This window comes from Ambystoma mexicanum, chromosome 7q (assembly GCF_040938575.1).
Source record: "Ambystoma mexicanum isolate Mex_15411 chromosome 7q, UKY_AmexF1_1, whole genome shotgun sequence".
In the NCBI taxonomy this organism is placed as follows: Eukaryota; Metazoa; Chordata; class Amphibia; order Caudata; family Ambystomatidae; genus Ambystoma; species Ambystoma mexicanum.
The window spans coordinates 1,134,721,110-1,134,736,475 of record NC_090941.1 but is presented as its reverse complement, the minus strand read 5'-3'; the positions used below and the strand labels follow the sequence as shown (position 1 = coordinate 1,134,736,475).

Sequence of the window (15,366 nt, the reverse complement as noted above, 5' to 3'; positions counted from 1 at the left end):
CTGCTGGTATTCTAAATCCCATTAGAAGATTGTACAAGCTCATCACAGCAGTGGTCATGTTGGGCCAGAGCAGTGAGCAGACTGTGCCATTTCCAGTTACGAACGGGGCACGCCAAGGTTCTCTCCTTGTCAGATTACTTTTCTTTTATATATTAATGATCTGGAAAGCGAAATATCAGGCTCAGGAGTTGAAGCCTGCAGGATAGGTAACACAAATATCGGCATCCTCCTATGTGCGGTTGATGCTGTCCTTATATCTAAGACAAGATATGGTTTGCAAAAATAATTCTATATTATGAATAATTTCTGCAAATAGAGAAATTGTATCATCAATAGATAGAAAACCATGTCTGTGGTTTGCCTTCCTTCTTACACGCTTCAGGACAACATTATATTAGACGATTAACTCTTCAAGAGGTCAATAACTTTGATTATCTTGGAATAAGATTCCAAAATGAAATCAAATGAACCAATCAAAAAATAAAAAGTGGTTTTACATTGAGCAGTTGTACAAATGCACTTTTCACTTAAAATGCCCGTCTTGGAAACCACTCACCGCTGACGGCTGTAACAAACTCATGGTGGCAACAGTAAAGACAGACACAAGTGTTCACAGTTCAAGGGTGTTTATTAAACTGTATAAGCAGGTTGGAAAAACGCCTAATCTAAACCTACATCTAATATGGGAGCAAGGTACAACATCAAATGATAATAAGGCAGTCCTAGTGGTGTCTTGTTAAATAAAAGGGCCTATACTAAGAATAACCTATTGCCAATCCTTACACTAAATACAAACAATGATTGTGGGATAAGGTTCACAGGAAAGAAACAAGTGTTCACAAATAATAAGTCAAGATGCAATAGCACTGTACAATGTTAAGCTCGCTACCTGGTACGAACTGTCTGTTTTTTAACAGCGATGAGGCCTGTGTGAAACCTTGATCTCATTCCGTTCAGTGGTATGGATGCTCCCCAATATGGCTCTTCTGATGGCTGTAAAGAGTACTCTTATGGGTAAAGCGTTCATCACACTCCCTACACTGGTATGGTTTCTCTCCGGTGTGGCATCTCTGGTGGCTCTTCAGGGATGATGCCTGATTAAAGTGTTTACCACATTCTGTGCACCCATAGGGCTTCTCCCCAGTATGGGTCCTTTGATGGCGGTTCAGCATTGTGGCGCGACTGAAGCTTTTGTTGCATTCTAGGCATTGATAGGGCTTCTCCCCTGTATGAATCATCTGATGTTGGAACAGAGTAGAGCGACAAGTGAAGGTTTTCAAGCACTCCGTACACTGGTATGGCCGCTCCCCTGTATGGATCCTCTGATGCTGGTACAGATGGGAGATCTGGGTGAAGCTTCTCTCACACTCTGTACACTGGTATGGTCGCTCCCCAGTATGGATCTTCTGATGCTGGTGCAGATTTGATCTCCGTGTGAATCTTTTCCCACACTCGGAGCACTGGTATGGTCGCTCCCCATTATGTATCTTCTGATGCTGATACAGATTTGATCTATCAGTGAAACTTTTCTCACACTCCGTACACTGGTATGGTCGCTCCCCAGTATGGATCTTCTGATGCTGCTGCAGATTAGAGCTCAGAGTGAAGCTTTTATCACACTCTGTACACTGGTATGGTCGCCCCCCCATTATGGATCCTCTGATGCTGATACAGATGTGAGCTAAGGGTGAAGCTATTCTCACACTGCGTACACTGGTATGGTCGCACCCCAGTATGGGTCTTATGGTGTTGGTACAGATTTGAGGAACAGGCGAAGCTTTCATCAAATTCCAAGCACTTGAATGGTCTCCCCCCTGTATGGGATCTCTGATGTATTGTCAGTTGTGTAAAGTACTTATCACAATCCATGCACTCGTAGGACTTCTCCTCAGTATGGATCCTTTGATGGCTGCTCATTCTCTGTTGAAAGAAGCAGAGGTTTCACATATTATTTTACGTCATCTCACAGGGTAAATTTCAATAGACCTAATGGTGAGCTGTTCATTATCATTTGGCTCCCCACCCACAAACTCACTGGGTGATCCTGGGTGAAGCCATTTTGGTCATGCCTCAGAGTAAAGTAGGAGCTCAAGACCTAGGCACAGTCCATTCTCAGCAAATATAACAAAATAAACCCTTTAGAACCTTCATCAATCAACAGCGAAAAAAGGACAACATATACTGGGATAATTCTACGATTTGAATGTACAATGCTGGAGCAAATATCTAGAAGAATGTGGCCCCATCCAAACCATGAATAGGTGCCGCCTGGTGAATAGGCCGCACCTGGCGGTGAATTTCACTTTCACTACTTCAAGTAATGTTTTGTAATACAGTAAATTCAATGGGGAAATAGAGATTTATAGCTGGGCAGCCCTCAGATATTTTACAGTGAGGGGGTTGTGAGTGACATCTGATAGGACAACATACACAGTAGCTCGTAGCTAACCATATACAATGTTGTCTATTGCCCGTTTACCTTTTTCACCTCCTGCAGCAACCAATCAGAGCTTTCTTCCCCGTCCTGGGAAGTGTATGTGTGTGGTGGAAATTTGAAAATAGGCTTAAGACACGCCCACTGGCACCCCACGATTATTCCCTGTGTAATGGAGGAAGATAGAGTTCAATGGGATTGTTCGTGATTTGGAACCCGTCTCCCTGAGAGTTGGTAAGTCTCTGGAACTTTCCTTGGTGGTTTAGTGGCTTAGTCCATAAGCCCAGTGTCCTACTGTTGATCTCTGGCGGGACCACGCCATATTTGGTGCTGCCCCGTATGCTTACGGGATTCTTATGCAGATCTCTCCCTCCCCTTGATCCGAGAAACTCTACGCTGGATCGTCCGGATGCAGGGGTCACTTGTCGCTCTGTTTTCATTTGATGGGCATGATGAATGTAGTGACGTTTCTTTGGTTCTCATGGGCTGGTCACACTGGTCACTTTCTATTTCTTGATATCTACAACAAGAAGAAAAATTCTGTTGAACATTTTTGTCAGGACACGTGGCAGTTACATTTTTTGCATACAAGCATCCGGGCCCTCTCAGCTGCCACCAGAGTTGGAACTACCTCTGAATACCCCTCTTCACCTTCCTCCCCCATTCTGACAAGGCAGGCCCTTGGTCTTCTCGCAATGAATTGTCCTTCTCTACCCTGTACACTTAATCCTTTTGACTGATTAGATGCTGGTTCAATTTGAGAGCCACTCCGTCTATTTTGGGAGTAACTCCAAATCAAGCAAATTCACCTGTTAATCCCTAAAAGTAACTTTCCAAAATATCATAATCGCACCAGTATAAAGGCAAACTACTTCTGTACATATATCCGTTTCACGCTGCATTGTGACTTCTCATTTTTTTAAATAATTATCAGCACATGGGGATCGTTAATTACCTCCTCTCAGCCAATCAGAATGTTTATAATGAAGTCCATAACTACTGGTATTCACTGAATTCTGAGCATTCTGTCGTTAAAAGTCGAAAGGGAAACAATGCACTTTCTTTCAACGTGACACTTGCTTTTAAACAGTACCTTTTTTTGCAGCAGCATCCCATTTAACACACCAAAGAAAAAGCGACACCCTGGGGAATACATTCACTTTATTTTTACATGGCACTTAACACATGCTCCTTTTAAACCTGCTCCAGTTTTGCCAAGATTGAATTGAAAAACAGCCTTGCGATTTAAATGCTACAAAATAAAACCACATTTAACTCAGTGGGCCTCATTACGACCCTGGCGCTAATGAGTTAATGGCGCCGTAAAATGCTGCTGCGCCGTTAACCCATTAGCGCCTGATTACGAGGTCCCTTTGCGGGACCCGACCTTAACGGCTGGTCTACACCAGCCGTTAAAGTAGGGACCCACAAAGGGACCTTGGTGCCAAGTACGGTACCGCAATTTGCGGTACCATACTTAGCGCCTTCCCCATTCCCATTGATCTCTATGGGGCAAGAATGGGGAAGGGCCATGGAGGAAGGGGGAATTACCGCCCCACCAACCTTGTAATGGGGTGGTAATTCCCCCTTTCTCGATGGTGGAGTCGGTAAGTTTCCGGCATGGACCATGGTGCTATTAGCACCGTGGTTTTCCGCCTGGGTCGTAATGAGGCCCCGTTTGTCCATTTACTTTACTCACTATATGCACATTCTTTACTTCACCACCAACACTTGAAAACCTATATTGCTGCCACCTCTATGTGCTAATAGCCATTTAGACAGCGGGGAGGGGGGGTGGGAGGGGTCATCATCACTTGGGTTAATAACTCTTCCCTGACTAACGGCCCCTATATTAATTTTAATGATGATGAAACATAACTTTATTTGGCAGTTAGAGCCATAGAAGCATAACAATACAAAAAACAATTCATATTTAAAACACAACAGCACATCTAAAAATGCTAAATATAGCACCACATTAAAACTAATCATCACTTCTTTAAAATACATCAATAACTTTTTAAGAACAAGTTATAAAAATTTACGGGTCGCTGCAACACAATTTCAACAGATTTAAAAAACTTAACAGGGATAATTAGACAGCACCAATCAGATGAGTATACAGTCTTACTAGATGTTGGATCTTCTTAGCCAAGTCAGGTGCAAATATTTTGAAACAGAAAATACAGCAGCTTGGTCTTTGGCATTTGTGCAAAGCTCAAGGGAAAATTGCACGGACCTCACATTCGTTGATGGTAACAAGCATCGCAATCTGAGGTCATTATATCGATCACAAAAGAAAAGAAAATGCATGACAGATTTGTGAGTGGCACCATGAGCTACACAAACAGGGTTATTAGTGGACTTCCGGTTTGCAGTCTAGGATGCTACGTTTAACATGTTGGTACGCAGCTGCACATATAATGAGCATGCGTTCCCAGGCATTACATTATGGGGGTATTCCTCAAATCCATGCAACAATTTACAGGTCATGTTTGTTTGTTTGTTTATTTATTTCTAATGCGCATCAGACCTGGAGGTATCAGGGTGCAGCAACAAGACAGTGCAAAGCTTACAGAGTTACAGGATATGGGCACGGTAAAACATATATGCAGGTTATAAACAAGAAGGATACATAGATACAGCAGGCAGGTATCAAGAAATACTTTGATGGAAAAAGTATGAGTAGTACAGCAATCGATCCTAGAGATCCGTGGATTTAAGCAAGTTAATGTAATTACATCTAAAAGCGTCCAGTGCTCAATACCATTCAATCCTGTTTCATTCGATCAATAAGTGTTTCACGGGAAGCAATCTTAATACTCAACTTTGAGCTTGGGGTTATACTGTGTGGGCTCTCCCAGAGTAAAGGCAAATGAAGTCTGATGAGCTCTGCACGCACAAATCTAAACCATGGAAGTGTGTGGACCCCTTTTAAGGTCAGGAAATTGGTTAGCGCTGAACGATAGCGAGCCAAGTGCTCATCAGACCATATCCTGACCCAATAGAGCAGGGGTCTTGTGGATAGAACAACAGCGGGGGCAGGTAGCACTCCCATCGAATGCTAGCTATTGGAGCCCCCTTTGACTGCATTAATAGTGCCTGTAGGAAATCATTCTGTGCAACACTGAGGGAGGACACCTTTTTGATGGCCCCAGAATTCAGCTCCGTATGTTGCCGCAGGCAGGGCCTAGGATCTATAGAGTTCCAGTGCAGGAGAGACTGCTCTACTGCCATGAGCATTGAAGAACCTCCGGATTCCACCGCACAATATTTTTCAATTGTCGCTGTTGCCTTGTATCGATGACTCATCCAGAGTAGGTTTTTGGAGAACCGAATACCTAGATAGTCATACATGGCGACTTATTCCAGAATTTGGCTCTTGCTTTCAATTCTCAGGGTAGTCTTTTTGCAGACTTGTGCATAAATACCACTGCCGTTGGTATTTCTGTATTAATCACCAATTGTAAGCTTTTACATTTCTTGTTGAATATATCAAATTTATGCTTTAGACCCATAGGTGAGGTTGACAAGATAAACGTGTCATCTGCAAGCAACAACGTTGGTAGCCTATCATCACCAAACCTAGGAGGATCAAGGCAGTGGTTCATGAGTTCCCTTATAATCTCATTAATATACATGCTGAAAAGCAAGGGGGACAATATGCAGCCCTGCCATACGCCCTTCTCAACTGGTAATGGCTCCCTTAGTTCCCCCTAAGCCTCATCTCACTAACGCTGTATTACTGGCGTAAAGGCTGCAAATGTTATTCATGAGGTGAACTGGTACAGCCATCTTAGTTAAGGACTCCCACAACAGCTCGCTTGGGACACAATCGAAAGCTCTGCAAAGGTCTACAAAAATTGCATAGATTCGAACCCTGTTAAGCATGATGTATTTTGACAAGATCAAACCCAATCTAAAGCACTGGTCTACCCTACTTGAGCCCTGCGAAAGCCTGCCTGTAGGTGGCTTATTGCCTGCTCTTCATCTTCCCATGCCTGCAGTCGACCCAGAAGCACCATCGCATAGATATTTCCTGTGGCATCGAGGAATGAAATAGGCCTATAATTCCCAAGGACATGCCTATCACCCTTCTTGTAGATAGGCACAATTTCCATGTCACATCAACCACAGAATGAAATATGTGACATAGGGCAGGGTCCTATACAGACACCTCATCCTGGAAAAGATCTATTGCCATTTTGTCAGGCCCTGGGGCCTTGCCTGCCCCCAGAGCCATAACAGCCCTTTCCACCGCCTCAGGCGTTATTAACACAACATCTTCGATCCGCATAGGAATGCCTAATGTTTCTTTACAGGTGAGTTGGCTACAATTCAGGGCCCTAAAGTGTTTATGCCAGGAGTCAGAAGTACTTTGGCACCTTAGTGGTTCCGATGAATTTAGGTCCTTCCCATTAATTAGCCTCCAAAAACCAACAGTGTCACCCGATCGGCAAGCTAAATTCAGATCATCCCAGCGGTCCTGATTATATGCAGACTTCTTGCTCTGTGTTATTGCTTTATAGTTTTCCCTCAATGATCACAGAGGATGCTGTGCTACTGGGTTTGCCAAGTTCAAATAGTTCAATAGGCTTGCCTACACAGTCTTACAATCTGCGTCAAACCAGCCCTTAGACTTTAGAGCTTCTTGGCAAACTTTCTTAGCATGGTTAGTGACAAAGGGGTAAATGGTATGAGCCAAGTTGTCATAGGCATCCAGAACGCTCACAGGGGGAGTTCCATCCCCGCAGATTAAAAGGAGATGAGGGTCGATGGCAACATAGAGACTAGATATAATTTGACTATATTGACCTGTAGCCCATGTAATGCTTTGCCTGGCGCAGCCAGTGGTGGTAATCAATGAACTTTCGGTACCTGGCCGGCTAGCGTTCCCCCAGGAGCACAAGCCCCTGATTTCACTACAAACTGGGCTATGGACGCTCTCACTGCGCCTAAGGATTCTTAGGGCCTCATTACACGGAAGGCGGTAAGGGTTAACGGTCACCGGTAATGCTACCGGTGACCGTTAACTCTTACCGCCTTATTACGAGGTCCCTTTGCAGGTTGGTACTTTAACGCCTGCATTTAGCAGGCGTTAAAAAACAAACCCGCAAAGGGCCCTTGGTGCTAATTACGGTACCGCAATTTGCGGTACCGTAATTAGCGCCTTCCCCATTCCCATTATGCCGTATGGGGGCAAAAATGGGAATGGGGAAGGGCCTTGGTGAATGGGGAATTACCGCCCCCGCTCACCTTGGAGTAGGGCGGTAATTCTGCCATCCACCAAGGCGGACACGGTAAAATACCGGCGGCAACCATGGCGCTAATAGCGCCATGGTTACCGCTTATCGTGTAATGAGGCCCTTAGTTTAACAATTGTCTCCCAATCCACAGCACTGGCAAAAATAAATATAATCAATCCTGGAACTAACCATCAGGCCCTCAAAGGTAAGTTTAGCAGGCTGGTCTGTGCCAAACCAGCCATTGCAGGCTTGTAGATTGACACTATATATCAAGCGGGCTGTTTCAATGGCCAGTCGATGAACTCTGGTAGGTCCCTTGTTGCTGGTTTAACAAAAGAAGCAAAACCCAGGAGTAGCACAGTAGTCATATCCCAGGTTCCCTGCATACAAATCACTTCAAACCCCTGATGTGGGCTTGTGGAACCCCAATTGTTACTGGCATCAAATCAATAGTCTCAGTAGGGGGGAGCAGCCCAGTTCAGCCAAGACCGGTCAATCGACTTCTTCCAACCCATGGTCTATTCTTAGGTCGTATTCTGTGTTGTGCATAGATACTGAGACTCCTGGATGGAATTTGTTCAGGACACTACTGGATGGTGGGTGCAATCGCAGAGCAATATTTGAGCCAGCAGGGGCATAGGCGCGTAACTCGATTGATAGAAAACCATCCACAACAGAGTCAGTCGTAAAAAATCTACAGACTCTCAGCATCAGCATTCTTTCACACCACATATGTCGTCCCGGATAATAGATAGACAGCCCCTCACATGTCGGAGCCACTGGATGGCTGTATTCACAAGGGCTTCCTTGCTCTCATAGGATCCAGCCGTTAGCCTTGGTACATTCACCATATAAACGATGTTATGTGGGTCCTGTGAACCCCCAGTCTTTGGAGTCCATAGAATGCTGGGATGGAAATGGATTAGATAAGGGCTGCAGTTTAGATTCAATACCCACACGGCCAGGTGCAATTTTCCACGGCCTCACTGGTGAGTTTGCAGAGGAGAACCTATCGATGATTTCAGTCAAGGTACTGGACTTTCCCAGTTGGATTTGTTCTCCAACTAGCCCAGGTCGATACGACTGTGGGCAGAAAGTACTTTGGCCACTTCTCGCCAACCCTGCATTTTGGTTCTTGTATGACCCAGTCTCTTGGCCAATCAAAGGTCGAGATGAAAATTCCCTTGGGCAAGAGTCCCCCTTTGGTATTGGGTTCATCACATGTGTTGTGGGGTGTCTAGAATTGCTTGGGTTGCCAGGTGCTCTGGAAGGTTGCATGAAGGTGGATTTGCCATCTGTTTCGGTGTGTTGTGTCACACACGCGTAACCCAAGGTTTTAGAAGAGTTTACAATACGGGTGAGCTTGGTCACCTCACTCCTTAGATAGGAGGTTGCTTCCTTATGTTTTTCATGCTCCACTGTAATAGCTCTTGGGGTTTTAGAACCACAAGTGCACAAGTTACTGTTGCAGGAGGCATCCACAGGTTTCTGTATGATAGTCGAATTAGAAGTGGTATTCTGCATCCTTGACGGTTCAAGGCACCCCTTGTCAGCATTCTTCAATGTTGTGGTATTTGCAGCAATTAGTTTGTTTTTATCCTTGCCCTAGTCACATCCACCCAAGGTATCGCAGACATCTAAAAGGACATAATGATTGCTAAGGGCAATACCAAGGGCAACCTTTACAACCTCAGGCTCCTCGACACATTCAGGAGTTTGTACGTGAGGTTCCAGCATGAAACTAAAGCTCTTTGGAGACAACTCCTGCTCCCGACTCCAGCTGCAGGAGCCTCAATGGCTGTGTGTATAGTGGCAGCCACAAGGTGGTCCCAAAACAAGTATTAGCCTCCAACAAGCTCTACCTATCTGCGGCCAGCCTTGAGATATATCCACATACTCCTCCTCCTGCTGCTGCCTTACCAGAATGGCCCACACCTAGTCTTGACTCGTACAGGCTGTATGGGACAGTTTGCCCGCGGTAAAGGGTGGCATTCGTACCTCCAGGCTTGTGACCGGTATTACATACTTATTTACCACCAAGTTCTGCAACCCATCATTCTGCCAGGAGGGCCTAGGTTAGTCTTGGATTGGCACACAGTAGGCCTCCAACCGGTCTGGTTGTCGTCTGTCCCTCCTCCAGATTTGTACACCCCGCCCCCAGGGGTTTGCCCACAAACTGGTTAGTGGACTGAGAGGGCTCAAACTGCCCAATAGCCTCTGGAAAAGAGTTTGCACCACAGTTAGATGTTGGGCCGCCTTTATTTCCCTGCATCTTCGAGTGGCATTGCGTTGATGTCCTCCAGGAGACCCTGTATCTCAGTTATCAGGAGGTTCACATCGTTGATGGGGTTAAATAACTTGAACAGCTCCCCTGGAGAGAATGATGCAGTCACTTTCCGTTTGACCTTTGTTGGGCGTGCCTACACGTGTATAACCTAAAATGAGGGACAAGAGGATAGCAGGTCAGTGTCTGTGCCAACGCCTGATGGATACTTCCTGGCTTGCTGGAGTAAAACTTGTTTAAAAAAACTTTAGGGAGAGCTCTGCTGCCAAAGTCACAGGGGATCGCAGAAAGTAATACTTGTGTAATATTTGTGGTTATACTTGTAATGGAAATCAGTGACCAAAGTTGGGGGAGGGAAGTTTCCAAGCAAGTCACACAAAGCGTTATTGATAACACTCACTGCAGTAGCTTGCCCCTCATTCCTGCAGAAGCCAAAAACCTTGCAGGCGCAAAACACATGCGCCCTTGACTGCAGGCTATATCCTGGCGGTTTGTTGGACGCCATGTATAGTGGTGGGGGCGTGGCCAAGTGCCACTGAGGGGCCGGCTTACTCTTCCTCTCCTTCCCTCTCCAGGTGCCAAACACCTGCACCCTTGACTGCGGGCTTCACCCTGGCAGGTTGTTGGACGCCGAGTACAGTGGTGGGGGCGTGGTCAAGTGCAGGTGCAGGCCCGGCTTCCTCTCCTCTCCCTCTCCAGGTGCCAAACACCTGAACCCTTTACAGCGGGCTTCACCCTGGAGGGTTGGTGGATGTTGGGTATAGTGGCGGGGGCGTAGCCAAGTTCCACTGTGGGCTGGCTTCCTCTCCTGTCCCTGTCCAGGCACCAAACAATTGCGCCATTGACTGCGGCAACGTAAGAGATTGTATGAATGCTCTGTTTACACAAGTCAATCACCACAGACCCATGACAGGTAAGTTGTAAAACCTACTTTCGCCATCAATCAATATTTTTGGGCAGGCACTTGTCTGCATCTGCACCCCTCTGAGACGTTTTAACTATCAGACTTGGAGTTTACCTAATTTAATGGTCGGATGATGGGAGTGGTGGACATTATTAATGTAGAGGCTGCCCAGGAGCCAGGCCTGGTCAGCATATGTGGTGATGCTGAACAAAGAAAGCTGGGTGCTAGTACCTGAATCCGGAGATTTCCGTGGAGGGGTCAGTACTGGTGAGGATGAACAGACTGCCGGGATACGCTAGTGATTCCCACAAATATGGAAAAGCAGGGATCACTAACGGGACCCATATGCTTGCCTGGAAAGGTTAATGGTTCAGTATCTTGAGAAGTTTTCTTAGGAAACAGTGATGTGTGGAAGTAGGTAGGAGTCAACACCAGTCTGTGGAAATGTACAGGTGAGTGGTCAAAAAGCAATCACAGGATCACAGAGAGAACAGGAAATGCACATACAGTGTCTTACCTTTGTTGAAGGCAGACCAGACGATATAGTTGAAAAGTGATGAAGGCAGGGTTATGGAATGTATAAAGACAATAATTCACCCCAGAACACTGTCTCTGGGCAGGGTTTGTGGGTACACGTCCTTCTGTATCCAACTCTCAAGAATCCCAACCCAATGGTTTGCATTAGCAATCATACACAACACTTGATTGATAAAATAAAGACTCTAGCTATGAAAACCTAGTATTTTCCTAAATTGCCCTAATACTAAAGTAACATACTGTCATAACATAGTGGGGCATATAACGGTGTGTATAGCCTCTACACACCTACTGTAAGGTCAGCTGGTACAAGGACCCAAGAAGGACATCTTTTGTAGCTTTGAACCAGAAGTGGTCTCAACAACTCTGGTTTGTGTTCTCCACAGTGCCGGACAGGTGACTTTTGGGCAGCCATCTTGACTCTGCACACCCGGCACTGCGAAGGAGTCAGGATATGCCAGCGAGGACCCTCTCAGTGTGTACGGTAAGGCAAGGAGGGCCGGGCAAATGTGGATGGTACGGGTGAAGTAGAGGGGACCTGCCCATAGAAATTCCGTAATGGAGTATTCCTAACAGTATACCCCATTCTAGCCCCCTTCTGTGGACCAGGTTAATGTGGGAATTCCTTGTGAAATGTCCTAAGGAGTTGTGGTGCGCATGGATGTTAGTTATTGGCTGCCAAGTTCCGTCCTCCAGACCGTAACCTTCCCATTCCAATAGATATTGCAGTTTTAAATGCTGCCATCTAGAGTCCAACACTTTGGAAACAATGAATTCCTCTTTAGGATCGACAATCACAACTGGTTCCACATTCTTCTTATGAGGTTTATTGGACACAGGGTTACAAGCTTGGAGAAGAGAGACAGAAAGATGGGATGCACATACATGTTCTGAGGGAGAATCAATTTGATTGCAACATGATTAATGACCGTGTCAATATTATAGGGCCTGATGTATTTAGGATTTAGGCTTACATTTCGGAGTGGTTCCGTAAGGTGTGACATTTTTGTACATAACCAGACTTCATCTCCAGATTGATACAATGGTTCTTTCTTCCTATGTACATCAGCAATTATTTTGGCATTTTCTTAACTAATTAGTAGATGTTGCATGATAGTTTGTTGCTCTTTCTGGAGTTTTTCAAACCATTCATACGCAGTAGGAATTAAGGTCTGGGGTAATTGTGTGATTGGAGTCATCTTGGGATGTTTACTGGTGTTTACAAATAACAGTGAGGTTCCTGTGGCTGTGTGCTGTGTGTTGTTATATGCAAATTCGGCCAGAGGCAGAAAAAAGATCCAATTGGTTTCTCGTTGTGTACAATAACCCTTGAAGTACTGTTCAACATTTTGATGTACCCTTTTGAGGGCGATATGCTGTGGAGAGATGAGCTTCAATTCCTAGATGTTTTTGTAGTACCTTCCAGAAGCGGGATATGAATTGGGGCCATGTGTCCGGGATTATGTGTTCAGGTAATCTGTGAAAGTGCACCACGGTTGTAAGGAATATTTGTGCCAAGCCTACTGCTCTGGGTATCTTTTTCAGTTGTTCAAAACTGTCCCATCTTGGTAAATGGGTCAACTATGGTGCGAATGGTGTTAAACCCTTCTTTGGTGACTGATGGATCAGTAAGAAAGTCCATATTGATAGTATTCTAAGGGTAGGATGGGACTGGCAAAGGCATTAGAAGTCCTATCAGGGCTTGTCAGAGATTTATGGCGCAAACACGCACATCTCAACTTTTGACATATGTCTTGACATCCTGTACCCGGGTAGTCAACCAAGTGTGTCTTCTCACTAGATCAAGGATTTTTCATTGACCATAATGTCCAGCCAGTGGATGGTCATGACACCACTCCATTGTTTGTTTTCATTGTTTACTATGTGGAATACATAATGCTTTGTCATGGAATAATAGGCCATCGATATTATCATTTTTGTTGTTGTGTAGAAATGGGGAAATCATCTCAGTACTATAGGACTCACACACTTTGTGTAGGGAATCAATGACCGACGGTGGTAATGCCATCACTATTTTCTCCGGTAAGAAAAATGGCATTCCTTCTTCTAGCAGTTCATCAGTCATATCTTCTGGACAAGGAATTGGGTTTGGTGTTTTGTGAACTAGGTTTAAAAGTGATTGTCAAGTCGAACCTGCTAAAGAAGTGTACCCATTGTGATTGCCTTTGGTTTTACTTCTGTCACGTGTTAGATATCCTAGGTTTTAATGATGGGTTAGGACAGTAAAGGGAAAGGGGGCTCCTTCAAGATAGTGTCTCAATTCCTTAAAAGCATCTCAAATTGCAAGGATTTCCTTATTGAAGATGGTGTAATTCATTTTTGCAGTGGTATGTGCATCGGTTCATCTGGTGTAGGCCATTGGGATAACAGATCACCTATTGCTATGTTAGGGGCATCGGTTTCCTCCTTTAAAGGTGTGTCTAGTCTAGGCAACAGAAGGATCGGGGCTGTGTTGAAAGAGTCCTTTAAGTATTGAAAGGCTGTTTCGGCTGATGAATTCCATTGGTAAGGAACACTTTTCCTCAATAAAGGTGTCAGTGTATGTGTCATTTGAGAATAATGAGATATGAAGCATTGATAACAGTTGGCAAAGCCAGGAAATCTTTGGAGTTTTTTTGCATTCTTTAGTGTAGGCCACTCTTGAACCACTTGGATTTTCTTGGGATCCATACTGACTCCAACTGAAGACAAAATATAGCCCAGGAAGGCAATCATCTCATGAAAGGAAAATGTGCCCAATTTGGCATAGAGGTTATGTTGTTGTTGCAGCTTCAATATTTCTTTGACATGCATTCAGATTCAAAAGGAAGTGACCTCTGCCCAGATACAGTGTTCTGGAGTGAATTGTTGCCTTCATAAATTCCACAACCCTGTCTTCATCACTTTTCAGATATACCGTGCTCCAGATAAGATTTGGAAGTGGGAGTATTTTTTAAAGTTGGGAGTAAACATTTTTTTATTGAGTAAAAATATAAGTTCATTTTCCAATGGGAGTAATTTTATAAGTAAAAATGTAAAAATAAGTTTTAACTGGAAAATGGAAATGTTTTAACTGGAAAATTGAAATGTTTTGGTAATACCTTTTTCTTTGTACCTGGATATTCATATACATTCAAAGATACACGTTTACTTTTTCCGATCAGGCAGTTATAACAGTAGTTTTCTCCTGTGGTACTACTGCACCACTGGTCCAAACGTATCCATATGGTTGTTCAAATGAAAGCAGAGGCACAAGGTCCTACGTGTCTGTTTCCAATTTTTTGTTGGGAGTATTTTCACTCCCTATTTTAATTTTTGGGGAGTATTTGCCTATTTCTAGGGAGTATAAGTCGCTGATACAACCCTTATCTGTAGGGCTGCTTGCATCACATGGAGAGCCAAGGCATCAGAGAATCTCAGAATATCATCTAGGTCAGGGGTGTCCGACCTTTTTGAATGAGGGGCCAAAACATTAACATTTTGTTATCCAGAGGACCGGCGAGGCAAATTCAATGACCTCACTGAAAGCAGAATCACATTAGAAAGCAATATTGTGTGACCTTTGACACAATAGCATCTAAGTCAGTGATGTGCCACCCAGTCCCAAACATAGCTTTTGAGGTCAGTGGCTTGTGATTTGTTTCAGTGCACTGTAGGTGTTAATATTCTCCTGAAATAGTGGGAGTGACCAAGTGTAGCAGGGGAGCTATAAGGATCTAGGGAGGGTATGAGGGGTCCCCCCCCCAAAAAAAATGTTTTCAAATATGGGGTTGAAATGGTGCATTTTACAGCAGAAAAACTGACCAAAAAGCCACACTGTCAAGCCAATATCAACCGCTTGAGACGAGGCACAGGGAATACACCGGCCTGCACCGTAGAGTCAGGAGGCAGGAACACCACTTCTGCCTGCTTTCAAAATGCAGCTCATAGCCCTCGGCTGCCGCCATGCACAGTTACCAAC

At 44.6% G+C, this 15,366-nt stretch overlaps 1 pseudogene; it reads right to left on the bottom strand.

Annotated features, from left to right (window-relative positions):
• Positions 1–609: 609 nt before the first annotated feature.
• Positions 610–15,366, bottom strand: part of LOC138528698 (zinc finger protein 420-like) — a 41,317-nt pseudogene continuing 26,560 nt past the window's right edge.